This window comes from Herpailurus yagouaroundi, unplaced genomic scaffold (assembly GCF_014898765.1).
Source record: "Herpailurus yagouaroundi ecotype Mexico unplaced genomic scaffold, PumYag 159, whole genome shotgun sequence".
NCBI classification, from domain to species: Eukaryota; Metazoa; Chordata; class Mammalia; order Carnivora; family Felidae; genus Herpailurus; species Herpailurus yagouaroundi.
Window position 1 is genome coordinate 4,492,890 of NW_024412400.1, and position 15,567 is coordinate 4,508,456.

Sequence of the window (15,567 nt, forward strand, 5' to 3'; positions counted from 1 at the left end):
GCTTTTTAATTTTTTTTTTTAATCTAGTTAGTCAATATGCAGTGCTATACTAGTTTTAAGTGTACGATATAGTCATTCAAAAATTCCATACGTTGCCCGGTTGCTCACAAGTACACGTGCTAATCCCCATCACTTGTTTAACTCATCTACCTCCCCAACTCCCCTCTGGTCACTGTCAGTTTGTTCTCTACAATTAAAAGTATGTCTTCATTTCTCTCTCTCTCTCCTTTGCTCATTTGTTCTGTTTCTTAAGTTCCACATGAGTGGAATCATATGGTATTTGTCTTTCGCTGACTTATTTTGCTTAGCATTGGACTCTCTAACTCCATCCATGTTATTACAAATGGCAAGGTTTCATTCTTTTTTATGACGAAGTAATATTCCATTGTGTTCACGTACACACGTCTGTATCCATTCATCGGTCGATGGACACTCTCGCTCTCTCCACAGTTTGGCTATTGTTAATAACGCTACTTAAACATTGGAGTGCATATATCCCTTTGAATTAATACTTTTGTATTCTACTGTAAATACCCAGCAGAGCGATTGCTGGATCATAGAGTAGTTCTATTTTTAACTTTTTGAGGCACCTCCATATTGTTTTCCACAGTGGCCATATCAGTTTGTATTCCCCCTAAGGGTGCACAAGTGTTCCTTCTCTTCCATATCCTTGCCAACATTTTTTTGTTGGCTACATGTTTTTTTGGATTGGAGGTGGTGGTAGGTATACATTAACATCACATTTCAGGCAATTCCAGAAGTTTTGTAGACTCTAAACATCTCTGTTGGCCCCGGAAGTATTCTTATCAAAATTAAGAAACCCTGTTCTATTGGATTCCTTTAGATTTTTATACATTTGATTGTTCATTAGTTTTATTTCTATATAACAAGAATTACTGCTCTGTAAATATATTTTTAATTAAAAAAAGGCTCACATTATAGGCAGAAATCCCAGTCCATTGACATCTACCCTAAAACAGCCTGCTTGGCTGCTGATTTCACAGTTAAGAAAGGGCCCCTGGAGCCTCTATAATGGTTCCCCGGGGTAACTTATTTATAAGTTAATTTCCAATCCTAGGTGGATAGCTCCCCCTTGCTCTCCTAACCAGGGCCATCAGATTATTTTTGTAAGTTTGGAAAAATATTTTACGTTTCATTAAACACTCTTATTTTTATACATATTCTGAAATACATGAGAGTATCTATCATCTATCTACCTACCTACCTACCTACCTACCTACGTATCTATCATCTATCTCAGTAGAGCAAAACTCAGCTATACTTTCCAAATTTCAGAACGGATGTAGCTGTATCTCCTATTATGCCAATGAAATTATTTCTAAGAGCCTCTATGAGATATTCTCCCATTCTCTTCATAGCAATCTGTCTCTATCTCTGTTTTCTCTTTCTTTCTGTTCAAACACCTGACAATACAAAGCACCTCTAATGGGAGGAGTCTCCTTCCTCCACGCATGTATCCTTGACGGTATCCTACAGCCCACGTTATCATAGGATATGAGACCTCCATACACGCCAGGCAATTCTCCCCTGTGCTAGAGCACCCAAGACCCCAGGCTCATCTGAACACACAAGTGAAATGGCCAAATGACTACAATGGCAGAGGCAGGTTCATCTCGCTTACCATGGTTATGAAAAGTATTTCTGCTTCATTACTAGGGATAGAACCTAAAGTGCATCCTGAGGTTGCATTCGATGCTAGGCCTACGCATTCACTCGGGATAAGATGGCAAGGAGGAAGGAAGTGTGTGTCTTATAATTCATGGATAAGTTGGCATCTTTCTTCTCAAATGGATAGAACGAACATCAGAGATTATTTCTCTGAGTAAACTCTTTGTTTGTTTCAGAGAATAATAATTCTGATCGGACTGCTTGTTAAGGTAATACTTGGCACAAACAAGGGAGTGCAATTATAACTAACCTCACAGCTCGGTGGAAATCCATCCAGAAAAGTGTGAAATGGCCTCTGCTAAGCAAGCATGAGGCAGTGAGTCACAAACTCACAGAAAACACCTAGAAAGACACAAACACAGATGTCCTCTCCCCTTCCTCCTTTTCTTCCCGCTTCTCACACACCCACCAAGGAGGATGGTGAGATTTTTCACAGACACAACGTGGGTAGAAGGTGCTCAGGTCGTTTGCTGGAATTTTTTGCTTTGTTTTGTTTTGTGTATTTGTTTTTTCTTAAGTACCTCCAAATTTCTCCACAAATGACATTTTATCTCTAATTTCCATTTGCTTATTATTCCACAAAGTAATTTCAAGTGAGGAAGTCAGTAGGCTTACATTGATACTGGCCACACTGTTGTAACGATTTTAGATAGTCAAGAGAGACAGAAAAACAAAAAGGCGACAGAAGAGGGAAAGGAAAAGAGAATTAAAAAAAAATGTTAAGGACTGGCAAAAATAAAAGTCAACAGAGGATGACATACCCTTCGGTACCTAAATTGTGTTAGCATTTTTCTGACACCGTTGGACGGAGATTTATCCTTTCTATTATTTAATAAACAGCAAGTTAGCTTCCCGTAATCTCAATATAAATCATGCTTAAACATCCTGGGATTCCAATTGCTTAACGAGCTCTTTCCATCCCCACTCCTACACACCCGGACAAGGAGAGAGTCCATTTGCCTTTTCGTGCTGGACTATAATTACGAGCTGCGCTTTGAAAACCTCAACTATGTGACTAGCTGCGATTGAACGTCTCCAAACTCGTGTCATCAAGTTACAATAAGGCAAGAGGGCGGGCTCTTGTCCAACATGACTGTCCTTACCAAAAGGGAAGATTTGGAGGCAGACGTGCACATATGGAGATGAGGACAGGGATTGAGGTGATAATTCTACAAGCTAAGAAATGCCAAAGATGACCAGCGAACCACCCGAAGACGGGCAAGAGACACGGAGCGGACCGTCTCTCATAGTCCTCCGGCAAAGCTGACCCAATCACATCTTGACGTTGGTGTCACTCAGATCTGCCATCCCAGAACTACAAGACGATGCGTTTCTATTGTTTAAGTCACGCGGTTTGTGGAACTTGGTGTGGCAAACTAATATACTGACCTTATTCTTTTTATGTCTTCCAAGACCTACCCATCTCCCACAAAGGATTAAGTGCTCTATGAAATCAGCAATAAAGTAGAAATCAGGATAACCAATTTTAAGGAGATATAGAAGGGCCCCCTTTACAACATCCCTATTTAATATCTTGATATTCCAGTGAGAAAACACGAAACCGTTGGAAATGTTCTCAGTCTGGGGAAAAGAAAAGGAAAAAAGTATGCCATGCCAGCCATATGAGTTCTGAAACAAAAGTCAACAGTTTTCTTATTCTGAACCAATGTAAACAATCACAATTGTAATCAAGATAAAAAATGCAATCAAAGAGAGTCTATGAGTGCCACCTCACATAAGACCTTGTCACTTAACAATCACAGTGTGCTATGCCATGACGTCCCCAGACCCATACTCCAACATGTTTGCAGTGATCGGTTTTTACTCTACCTGTCTTGAGATGTGGAATGAATATATAACCAAATAACCACACATTTTGCATAGTTAAGTAGGCAAGTAAGTATTCACCCATAAAGGGTACTCATCTAATTTGAAGTGGGACCATAAAGCTCCTTAGTCCAATAGCTATCACACAGGGCATCACAGTACATTCTGGAAAAGTGTGGTTTTGCTTCCTTTTACAATTACAGCCATCATATGATAAACTATCCTGCCACTAAAGAGACTTGATTGACTCTCATGATATGTGTAATGAGGTTAAAAACGATTACCCGATTTTCAGAAGAAAGGCCATCTTAGCCAACATGAGAAATTTGATAATTATATATAGTTATTCTCAAGGATAAAATCAATACTATTTATTGCACACTTACTATGTGCAAGGCATTGGGATTTGTATATGTTACTTCATTTTTTTAAGTTTATTTATTTTGAGAGAGAGAGAGATGAGCAGAGGAGGGGCAGAGAGAGAGAGGGGGAGAGAGGGGGAGAGAGGGGGAGGGGGGGAGAGAGAGAGGGGGGGTTGGAGAGAGAGAGAGAGAGAGAGAGAGAGAGAGAGAGACAGAATATCCCAAGCAGGTTCCACGCTGCAGGGCTTGAACTCACGAACTGCAAGATCACGACCGGAGTCGAAACCAAGAGTCAGATGCTTAGGTCACTGAGCCACCCAGGTGCTCCTATATTATTTCATTTAATCCTCATAAAGTCTGAATTTTTTTCTCTACTAACCTTTTATTTAAGAATTATACTTAACATACATGAATGGATGACTGAGTATTATTTTCAGAATTTTAAAATAATAGTTAAGTGGTATTGTCATTCTTTTGTGCCAACCCAAGTATCCATACATGGACGTTTTGAGGTCAAAGCTAGACAATACATATGACTTCCAGATGTCTGTATGGATTCATAAGCAACCTAATTATATATAGACCTAGCATATCTCTCAAGCTAATTACAAAGTATTTCCTACAACTTTTTATCAGAGAAACAGGAGTGTTTTCCATTACTTTATGTAACCAATGGGCAGCATGTGCAAAGGGTTGTGGTAATCTCCATGAGGAACAATCTTTATGATTACCTATAAAAGAATATCCCATCCCCTTAAAACCTGATCATAAATTTAAGATTTTAATTAAGAAAATTAATACTACACAAACCAATGGGAGATGTGTTCAGAAAGCAAATGTGTTTCAAAAGAATTAAAAAATACATATTAAAAGGACTAAAATAATAACAAGGTTCAACTATATTCCCATTCAGGATAATTTATATGGTTGATACGGTAAAGAATGTATACTTTCTTGTGGGTGTGTTTTTTAAGTTTATTAACGTATTTTGAGAGAGAGTGAGCAAGCAAGGGAGGGGCAGAGAGAGAGGGAGAGAAACAATCCCAAGCAGGTTCTGTGCTAACAGCACAGAACTCTATGTGGGTCTCCATCTCCCAAAGTGAACCATGAGATCGTGACCTGAGCCGAAATCAAGAGTCAGACCCAACCAAGTGAGCCAGCCAGATGCCCCAAGAATGTATACTTTCAAAGTAGAGTGAGGTGATAAAAACGTTCCATTTTATAAGGATTTTCTGCTTTCTCTATGCTTGATAACCCCTCTGTGAGGGTGTTAAAGCTGTCATGATCCTCAGATGTTACGTAACTTGCCTGAAATAACAATCTCTGACTGTGTTATTGAAAACCTATATTTAATATGAGCTGTGATTACTCCCCAGGGTTTCAGGGACAGGCTTGCCCTTCAAGGAAGCTGCGACACGGCTAGACCTCAATGGATGCAAGGAATTGAATGGCACCACTTTGGGTACTTTTGAACTAAAAGTATCAGATAACACACCCCAGGGTGTTGCCAGATCTGGTAATGCAGAACCACCCAAGAAAGTGAAATTATTGCAAGTCTGTTTAGTCGGTTAACCCAATTTCTGATCTGACCCCACCTGAGTTGTAGCTACCGTTTCTCCACATTCACATTAAATTAATATGGACATTCTTGGGGCACTTGGGCGGCTCAGTCTGTTGAGTGTCTCACTCTTGATTTTGGCTCAGGTCATGATCTCACAGTTTGTGAGATCAAGCCCCATATCGGGCTCTGTGCTGACAGCACAGAGTCTGCTTGGGATTCTCTCTCTCTCTCTCTCTCTCTCTCTCTCTCTCTCTCTCTTCCCCCCCCCCTTTTCTCAAAATAAATATACACTAAAAAATTAATATGGACATTCTGGACTGTGAAGAGAAATAGGCTGAAGAAACCAGAACTAGGAGCAAGGATACCCAAGGACCAGGAAGCAAAAATCATACCAAGAAGATATTTTAGGCCCAAGGGAGGCACGGAAGTTACAGCTTAAGATGGGGCAGCGACACAGTGTGGGGGAGAGGGGTGGAGAAGAAGGAAGGGAAGGAACGATGGGGCTTTAAAGGAGAGATAACATTGTGGGGGTGACGGAAATGCTGACTCCATTGTGGTGGGGCTTTCATGGGTGCACCCCTATGGAAGAACCCGAAGACAAATACTCATCAACAACAGAATGGATAAGTAAGTTGTAGTGTGTTCAAACACTGCACAATGAGTCAGCAGTGAGGATGAATGAACTACATACATCAATTTAGATGGACCTCACAACCTGACATTGAGAGAAGCCACTGTGTAACCGTGTACGGTGTGATCCCATTTATACAAAATTGGAAGTGAGGAGAGCTATTCTGGGGAGCTGGCCGTCGGGAGGAGGATGTTTCGTGGAGCCCAGGGAGAGCGTGAGGCCTGGCAGGCTGCTAATGCTCCATTTCTTGGTCCACAGTGTGACAGTACGGTTGGGATCAATGCGTAAAATTCCACTGAGCTGTACGTTTCTGTGTGCTTTGCTATTTTTAACACTGAAATTTCACAATTATACATCGATGGAATTAGAGTGACAGAGAAAAGAAAATATTCATCCAAACCAAAACTGTAATTCTTTATACCTCCTAACAGAGGTAAAAATGTGTCTCTATCCTACTGTCTTCTCTGCAAGAAGATAATTCAAAGCCTCTGCCACTGATAATTTGAATATTATATATTCAAAAGTAGGGCTCAGTGTTCAGGCCTAGGGCTATAAAGATAAACTGCCATGTGAAATGAAATAAACAAATTTAGGTTCTATGAGAGATCCTAAGTGTTGGAAACCCTAATATGTATCGGAACATAATTATTTATAATTATTTGTTCACTCTCCTCTCCTTCATCTACTTCTTTGCCGCACCGACTTTGGTCTTATCCACGCAGATATGGGGAGACATGACATTTGCCATATCCAAGTAGAATGTTTAGATGCATTGTGTGGCTTGGCTGGGGACCTCTTGTATTAACTTTCTACCAGGAGGACCGCACGTCCCAGAGAGTGACAAGTCAGACTCCAAAATGCAAAGTACCGTCCAGCAAACTGATCAAACCCACCAAACACCTCAGAGTCCCAGCTGACCATCAACTGTCAGGCAACGTGAGCAAGAAAGAAAGTTCTGGAAGCCACTAAGATCTGGGGGATGTTGTGATGCCGTATAAGGAATTCAGGGACCATTACAAACAGCAGAGGAACCTCTTTATCCTTAACTCCAATCTTAAGTAACATCGGCTCTAAAGTAAAACAAGGAAAATAAGCATTAATAAATGTTTCTGTTCCACAAAGTATCTAGGAGAAAATGGAGACATTGAGACTTTTGCAAAGAAACATAGCAGAAATAGCAAGAAAAAAAAATTAAAGAAGTCAAAGAAGAATCAATATCTATTTACAGAGGACCTTCTTTTTTTTAATTTTTTTTTCCAACGTTTATTTATTTTTGGGACAGAGAGAGACAGAGCATGAACGGGGGAGGGGCAGAGAGAGAGGGAGACACAGAATCGGAAACAGGCTCCAGGCTCTGAGCCGTCAGCCCAGAGCCTGACGCGGGGCTCGAACTCACGGACCGCGAGATCGTGACCTGGCTGAAGTCGGACGCTTAACCGACTGCGCCACCCAGGCGCCCCGAGGACCTTCTTTTTTTAAAAAAATCAATCATAATACCTCCTGGGAAGGAAATGGTTTACAGCGCTTGTAATGTTTGACCCCAACCAGACCTCCCATAAGCAGTCTATTCCTCTAATTGGGATGAGTAACACGGTAACGTATCTTTAAAATGTTTCTAGTAGTATTTACTTGGGCATCCAGATTTCTTAGGATAAATAAACTTGGGATTTATAGAGCTATGGGCTGCACTCAGATGGAGAATAGAAAGTAATCTGGCAGATTTTTTCTCTGTGTGTGCTCAGACACAATAAATACTGAGAGGTCCCAATCTCAGACAGATCCCGAGAGCAATGTTTTATACATACTGTTAATGCTCCTGCAAAGCCAAATTTTGATCCAGGGAAAGAAACACTTTATAGAAGCTATGTGATGGGTTCAGGTTGCTCTACAGAAGAATGTCATGTATTTATGCTGCTCTCTTGCTTTATTCTTTCTACAGCTGGCCATGTTTTTCATTGGATAAGATAGGTAAGTCACTTGAGCATTTAACCTTGTGACGATGTACCGATCGTGATGAGAAAGTATTAGGTTTTACCGTGTGATGGACTATTTGTATAGTAGAGGAGACAGGTTACTATACCCTGAATATTTGTGTGCTCCTATGCTGACATCCCAACTCCCAAGGTGATGATACCAGGAAGTGGGGCCTTGGGTGGTGATTAGGTCATGAGAGGAGAGAGCACCTTGGGGGGGATTAGGGCCCTCATAAGAGAGACTGCAGAGAGCCCTCTCCTCTCACCCCTTCTTCTGTGTGGGGACCAGGCAGGAAGTAGGCTGTTGTGCCACCTGGCACAGGGCCTTCGCCAGAACTCAACCATGCTGGCACGCCGATCTTGGGCTACCAGAGTCCCCAAAACCGCAAGAAACCAATTTCTGCCATTTATAATCAATCACCTAGTCTATTGCAGTTACGATGCAGCAAGCGGAACTAAGACAACAAGGCCAACAGGCCATTCATTTCAATCTTGTGCGATGACAGAAATCGGCATAGTGGACCAAGGAAAGAAACGATTCACTCAATCCTGAATCTTTTTACATTTTTTCAGTCACTCGTGCCTCTCAGAGTCTTGTGATTAATGAATAGTATGGCTGATTAGCATTTATTTAATTGCATTACTTTTCTTAGTTTGTAAACTCTCAGAAGGAAAGCATTTTGACTCTTTACTTCTCTTTGAATACTGGTAAATTCTCTAGTATATCCATCCACTTCAATTAGGTGCTGAATAAAATATTTTATAAAGAAAAGAACATGTGATAAATATGGAAGTCATTTAAATATTCAGTGTGTGGGAATGTGAAATTTTTTTTCTTCAAAATCTACTGCCATTGGCACAAAGCATACAAGTATACTATTTATTTTTAGAAAATTTTTATGAATGCTATATGATCCCGCACTATTTCCTTCAATATAATCAGACCTTACGTCCTTCTGCAAGGCCCATTTTAAAATATACACTTCTCAGGGATGGGCCCTTTCACTACATGACGGGCTGCATTTTATAACTTCCAAGGGAAAACAATCGTACTTAAATATGAGTAGAGATCTTTTTTTTTTCCATTAAAGAAATGGTGTTCTGTGTCCATAGGAAGTACCATAAATATGTCTTCTTCCAAAGTCCAAGAAGTACGATTTAATATATTAAAAGAGCAGAGGTGGACACTTACTCATATACATTCGGCACTAAAAGATTAGGTAATAGATTTAAATATAGCTCTGGCAAGTATTTTTTGGACTCTAAATGTGAGATCCCTCTTCTGCAAAATGTCGGCAACCCAACTAGTTGAGTTCTGGTTGAGTTGTGGTGACGTCTCTCTTCCTGCTTGCAGATCACTGGCTGGGAACCTCTTTTCTGTGACTATCAGTCACTTTAAGAGAATACAAAATTATTTCCATTGAAAATTTTGGTAACACCTACTAAAGTAGAGTTGCTAAAATGGGAGGGCACTGTGGATCACCACTAGCGTATTTTGATTCATTTCAGGACTTGTAGTTATCTTCAATGGGGCCGGGGGTAAGCGATAAAATGTTCTCCTTTGGCAGATCTTCTATCCTTTACATATTATATGGGATTTTCAACTATAACAGATGACTGAATGCAACAAAGTACATGAACTTGAAGACTTTCATCTCCATTATTCCAGATGTGTATAGACACCTCACGTATTGTTTTCTGTTTGACAGAGAGTGAACAAAATAATATCTAAGCTGACTAACTTCCTCAGAGCCTAGACAAATCTGAATCAGGACAGGAACAATTTAGCACACCTAAATTCAAACTCTCAAAACAGAAACCGATTTTATTGTATCTCCTCGGTGCTTGGTTCTTATCCGGTAACGTGTATATTTTAAATTCACATCAACAGTAGTGAAGTATGAGAAAATAGGTAGAGGTGCCTCGTAAATCTCTTAGAAGTTATAAGAGAAACTGAAATATTTCACAAACAGTGAATTCAAACGTTACGTAAAAACCCTGCTTAGAGGTGATTTTTTTTTTTTTTTTTTCATTTTCTGCCTCAATCTCTGAATCAGTAAAATGTAGCCATAATAAGTCTGCCTTAGCTTGCCTTTCTGGTGCCATTAGAAAAAAAAAAAAAGAAAAAAAAGAAAAAAAAAAAACCTTCCAAAAAACAGCTTTGTCATCACTGTAGTTATCACTATGAAATTACGGGCATTTTTTGTTACATTTGCTCATTTCCAGCTATACTTCCTCTCCCCTTGCCCCCAAAAAAGAAGAAAAAATGAAACTATCTTCACAAGAATAATATTCGTTTTGAACCATGGCAGATCTGATCCAGACAAGGCTGCTTCTTTGCTTTTAATATTCCTGTGCTTTTAACATTCCTGTCTACAGTTTAAACTCTCTGTTTTCACTGATCACATGAAGCATGTAAATTTATGTTGATTTTTTCCATTCACATTAAATGGAAATTTGCCAATTATTATCCTAGCTCAGGTAAAACTTGTATTTCTCTTTTTCTCTCTCTTTCTTCCCCACCCCTCTCTGTCTCCTCTCTTTTCTCTCCTCAATAAACTTTTTGCCGATGGGGTTGACTTGGGGTGCCTTTTTTATTGAAGTCAACCAAAAAAACTGTAGTTGTGCTACCTGAACATCATGAAATATGAATTCAGAAATGTAGTTTTATCGATTTCAGTAATCGAGTAAGACGAACCGAAGGTTTAAAAAATATTTCCTGGGAGATACCTTACTGTTTTACCAACGTAAAAAAAAAAAATCCTATTTTTTTTCCTTTTCTGTATCACCTTTTTTGAAGTATTATGTACCCATTTTAAGAGTGTAACTCATGCTTCAAAAAACGCATTTCAGGGATGAAACCTACAAGAAGATAAGGAAAGCCTTATTTTAAGGAGGAATGCACTGATAACGGTACATGCAAGCAGATAATTATTTTGCACCTTTTACGTGACTACAAAATGTGTAGAGTAGTGACCATATAAAGCACGAGCGTATGTCATTGAAAATATTAATTTTCAGGTCTTACGTTTAAGCATGATGCGACATATTGAGGGAGAAGTACGTTAGAAAAGAAAACCTCTAAGGTTGAAATGCATTTGGATACATTTTGCTCTGAGTTGGCCATCTTTGCTCAGAATCGCAAAATAATAGAATTCCACTTTCTGAGAAGATACAACCAGAATAGGAGTAAGGCTTGCTAAGACAATTTTCAGCAGCCAGTCTAATTCAGTGTGTTATTTTTCTCTTTCAGAAGGAAAAATAGTAACTTTCCATCCTGCTTCATTTTCTCTTTCAGACGCACACTTTCCGTCCGTCCATGTACTAAGCACCACTTTAATTACAGCCACTACATCTGAATTTTGCACATTATTCTTAACAACAGGACCTTAAACTTGGACAGGATTTGACAAACCCAGTACAATTTGATATCTAGTTATTTCATTTGGCCCACACCACATCCCTATGGGAAGCTGGTACAACACTGTTCACCATATTTTGAAAAGGAGACTTCTTCAAATGCGGATTTGGTCAGATATCAGATAAGGTAATGCAGAACTAACCTGAACGGAAGGGCCCAGGGTCTGAACTTGAGCCGAACGATGGGACCGGTGCTGAGGACATAAAGCCAGCTACAGAAGCAGGTCAAAGTGATCAGAAAATGACGTGATGAGCGGCCGATGTGTGCCCAGGCAATCAGTGACCTCCATGGGGTCCAACTGTAACGCCAGGATGTTCTCACAATAGACAATCTAGCACAGAATGGAGAAGCCACCCGCAAAGACGCAGGCAGGAGGCTCCCACCTACAGATATTTGAGGGCAGTCACACAGCCATGGAACCAGGATTTTAGTGCCCTGAATTACTCCATCCTGGGAGACCAAGAGATACACGAGAAAACAATTCAGAATGATAACTGGGTTCCTGCAGCTTGGAGATGATGTCCCTCAGTGGCTCTACCCATCTCCAGGCTTCTATGCTTCAAATCTAAGGGGGGGATCAATTTCAAATGCAAATTTGATCATCTGAGAGCTGTCAGTGGTCCCTCAGGAACATGTTTTAAACAGACCTTTAAGAACTTGATTCTGGGGCGCCTGGGTGGCTGAGTCGGTTGAGCTACCGACTTCAGCTCGGGTCATGATCTCATGGTTTGTGAGTTCGAGCCCCACGTCGGGCTCTGTGCTGACAGCTCAGAGCCTGGAACCTGCTTCAGATTCTGTGTCTCCCTCTCGCTCTGCCCCTCCCCCTCTCATGCTCTGTCTCTGTCTCAGAAATAAATAAACACTAAAAAAATTAAAAAAAAAAAAAAAGAACTTGATTCTCCCTCGCCATTAGAGACTCTTAAAAATTGAGAATAAACTGAGGGTTGATGGGGGTGGGAGGGAGGAAAGGGTGGGTGATGGGCACGGAGGAGGGCACCTGTTGGGATGAGCACTGGGTGTCGTGTGGAAACCAATTTGCCAATAAATTTCATATTAGAAAAAAATAACCTACTACAGGAAAATGATAGTGGGGACCACTATTGGTATAATTTTTAAATAAGCTGAATAAACCATCATGTTTTTCACTTGAAAAAAAATGGATTCTTCCTGCCTTTCTCATTTTCTGCCATCACCTTTTCATTCTAGCACTATTTCGTGTTTGGGGGTCTTTTTGTTATTTCCTCCATCTGGCTGGCAAACCCTTTACCTCCTTTTCTGCACGGCAATATAGGTTCTGTCCTGAAACCACATGTATTTTATTTACTCAAAACAGATTTATTGAGCACCCACGATAAGCACTGTGTTAGAATCTGATATAAAGATAAACAAGTAAAGCCTTTGAATTCTGGGAATTCGTGGCAAGGTGGTGGGGGAGGAGTGTGCAGATACAGGCCACTAAATAAGCCATTCAGTGTAGTGGTTGGTTTTGTTGTTAAAGAATTATTTTTTAAGGGGCGCCTGGGTGGCTCCATTGGTTAAGTGTCAGACTCTTAGTTTCGGCTCAGGTCATGAACTCATGATTTATGAACTTGAGCCCCACATCAGGCTCTGCAGTGATAGTGAAGAGCCTGCTTGGCATTCTCTCTCTCTCTCTCTCAAAACAAATAAACTTAAAAAAAGAATTTTTTAAATTATTTTTAAAAAAATTTTTAGACAGCAAGAGAGAGAGAGAGAGAGAGAGAGAGAGAGAGAGAGAGAGCGCATAAGCAGGGGAGAGGGGCAGAGGGAGAGAGAAAGAGAAAAATCCTAAGCAGGTTCCATGCTCAGCACAAAGCCTGACCCAGGGCTCGAACCCACAAAACTGGGATCATGACCTGAGCCAGAGTCAAGAGTAAGATGCTCAACTGACTGAGCCACCCAGGCACCCCAAAGGATTGTTTTTAAAAGAAGTTATAATCATGATGTTCATACAGATAGCAAAAGAATATGTGTCAAAGGTTAAAAATTACATTTAACTCATCAATTAACAAGAGAACCAGCAAGATCTTATAGAAGATTCAAAGGAGAATTCAAAGATATATAGATAGATTGATTGACAGATAGACAGAAATTTGCAAATACATAATAGGTCTATCCAGAGGGCAATAATCAAGTGTATTCCACCATATACAATGAATTTGCATTTCTATGGACAAGAACCATTTGGATTATTATCACTTTTGTACATTTTCCGGAGTTGTAAAATAGCTCCAAAATAATGAAAGAGGGAGATAACTGATGGATAAGCTAGACAGGACACACAGTGATGTATTCTTGCCCATTTCCGAGTTTTCCACAAATAATTTCCTGACAGAGTTGAGGCCTATGAGAAGCTGGTGGCCATAGAGATTATGTACTTAAATTGGCCTACAGTTGGGAGAATTGTGAGAAAGGCTTTATTGAATATCTGATGTGTTGATCGTCATTGTGAATGGGATTTTTCCAGGTAAATGTGACAATGAGGAACACAACCTCTAGCTGTAAGGAGGAGAAAGAGTTTTAAGCAAAGACCTCAAGGTGGTAAAATTCGTGAGTCTCAAGAGTGTTCCCTTGTGAGCACCAGCGGAATAAATTTTATGACCCCCCTCCCTCAGTCTTTTCAGGATTCTAAATACAACACTGATGTAAGAACTCCTCTCAGATGCTTTGAGACAAGAGCAGTCAATGGCCCTTCCATCTCAGGTTGGTTCCCAAAGTGTGGTCCCGGAACAGCAGTATTGGCATCACCAGGGAACTTGTTGAAAGTGAAAATCCATGGGCCCTGACCCACACCTACTGAATCAGAAATTCTGAGGGTACACCAGGGAGTCTAGTCTAACAAGCCCTCCAGGTGATTCTGGAGAACCACTGTCTTAGAGGTACAGATAGTTACCTGAAGACCTGTGGCAAGACACTGCCTTGAGGACCTCAGCTGGAGGAAGAAAATCCTTCCACAATTACACAAGAAGACATATGGGTGAAAATGTGATTTCTGATTTTAGAAAACAACTTATCTGTACATATATCCCTTCACTCCTTCCTCTAGTCTACCTGAACAGATAATTGCACCTCCTCTCAATCCCCAGGTCGAACCCACAGAGATATAGCATGACAGACATTACTGAATGGCTGAACCAATGCCTTCCACAAGGCAGAAACTCCACACCAAACCTCAGGATCAACACAACTGTTGGAGCAGCAGGAAAGCTAATACGAATAATGGATTAGAATGCCTCCACCCCTCCAGGTGAAAAGAGCAGTCTAGTTCTCAATGAGGGAAGATCGTCCTTGCACGGGTTGGGGTACACATGCTGGATCCTGGCTCCCCCTGGAAAGCAGAGCCTACAATAAGGACTCACATGAAGGGACTTTATATCGGAAAGTGATCTCAAGGAAGTGGAATGGGAGACCGAGGAGAGTGACAGAGGGAACGGAAAACTCTTGAATTGGTCTTGCCTCTTGAGTGGAGGAGGTTGGAGTCCAACCTGCCCGCACTCTTGAGGAACCCACTGAATACACTTCCCAATGGTCCACCAAGGGTTGGAAGAGGAAGTACCGATCCATTTGCTCTCATCGCCTTTTGTCAAGTCAAGGTTTACTTTGTGGGGTGTAGACACCGTCAACATTCCAAAATTCCAAAATATCGTTTCCAAAAGTGGATACTCAGAGAAGCCCTCAAACAGAAAGCCAGAAGTACCTATGCATGTGAGCCAAGCTTCTGTCAGTTCTCACTGCCAGACAGCTGGTCACAGCAGCAATGGCTGGAATAAAAAGGGAGGCACAGGAAGTGGTTAACATGTGGGTATTTCCTTCTGGACCAGACCCTTCCAAAGTCAAGAAGATTATTCCACTTCCTCCAGCCCCAAGAGCAAACTGTTTGGCCCAGCCCACAAAGAGGATTTTGACATAACAGCAGAGTGGGGCCATGGGAAGGCAGTGTGGACGCCTGATGGTCTCAGCTAATGCCCTTTAGCTCTGGAACTCACAGCCTGGAGGGTTCCATCTTCGCCGCTCACCAGTCGCATGTTCTGGAGAAATTTTATTTTTCCCAATCCTCAGACTGTTAATATAAATTTGTATTAATA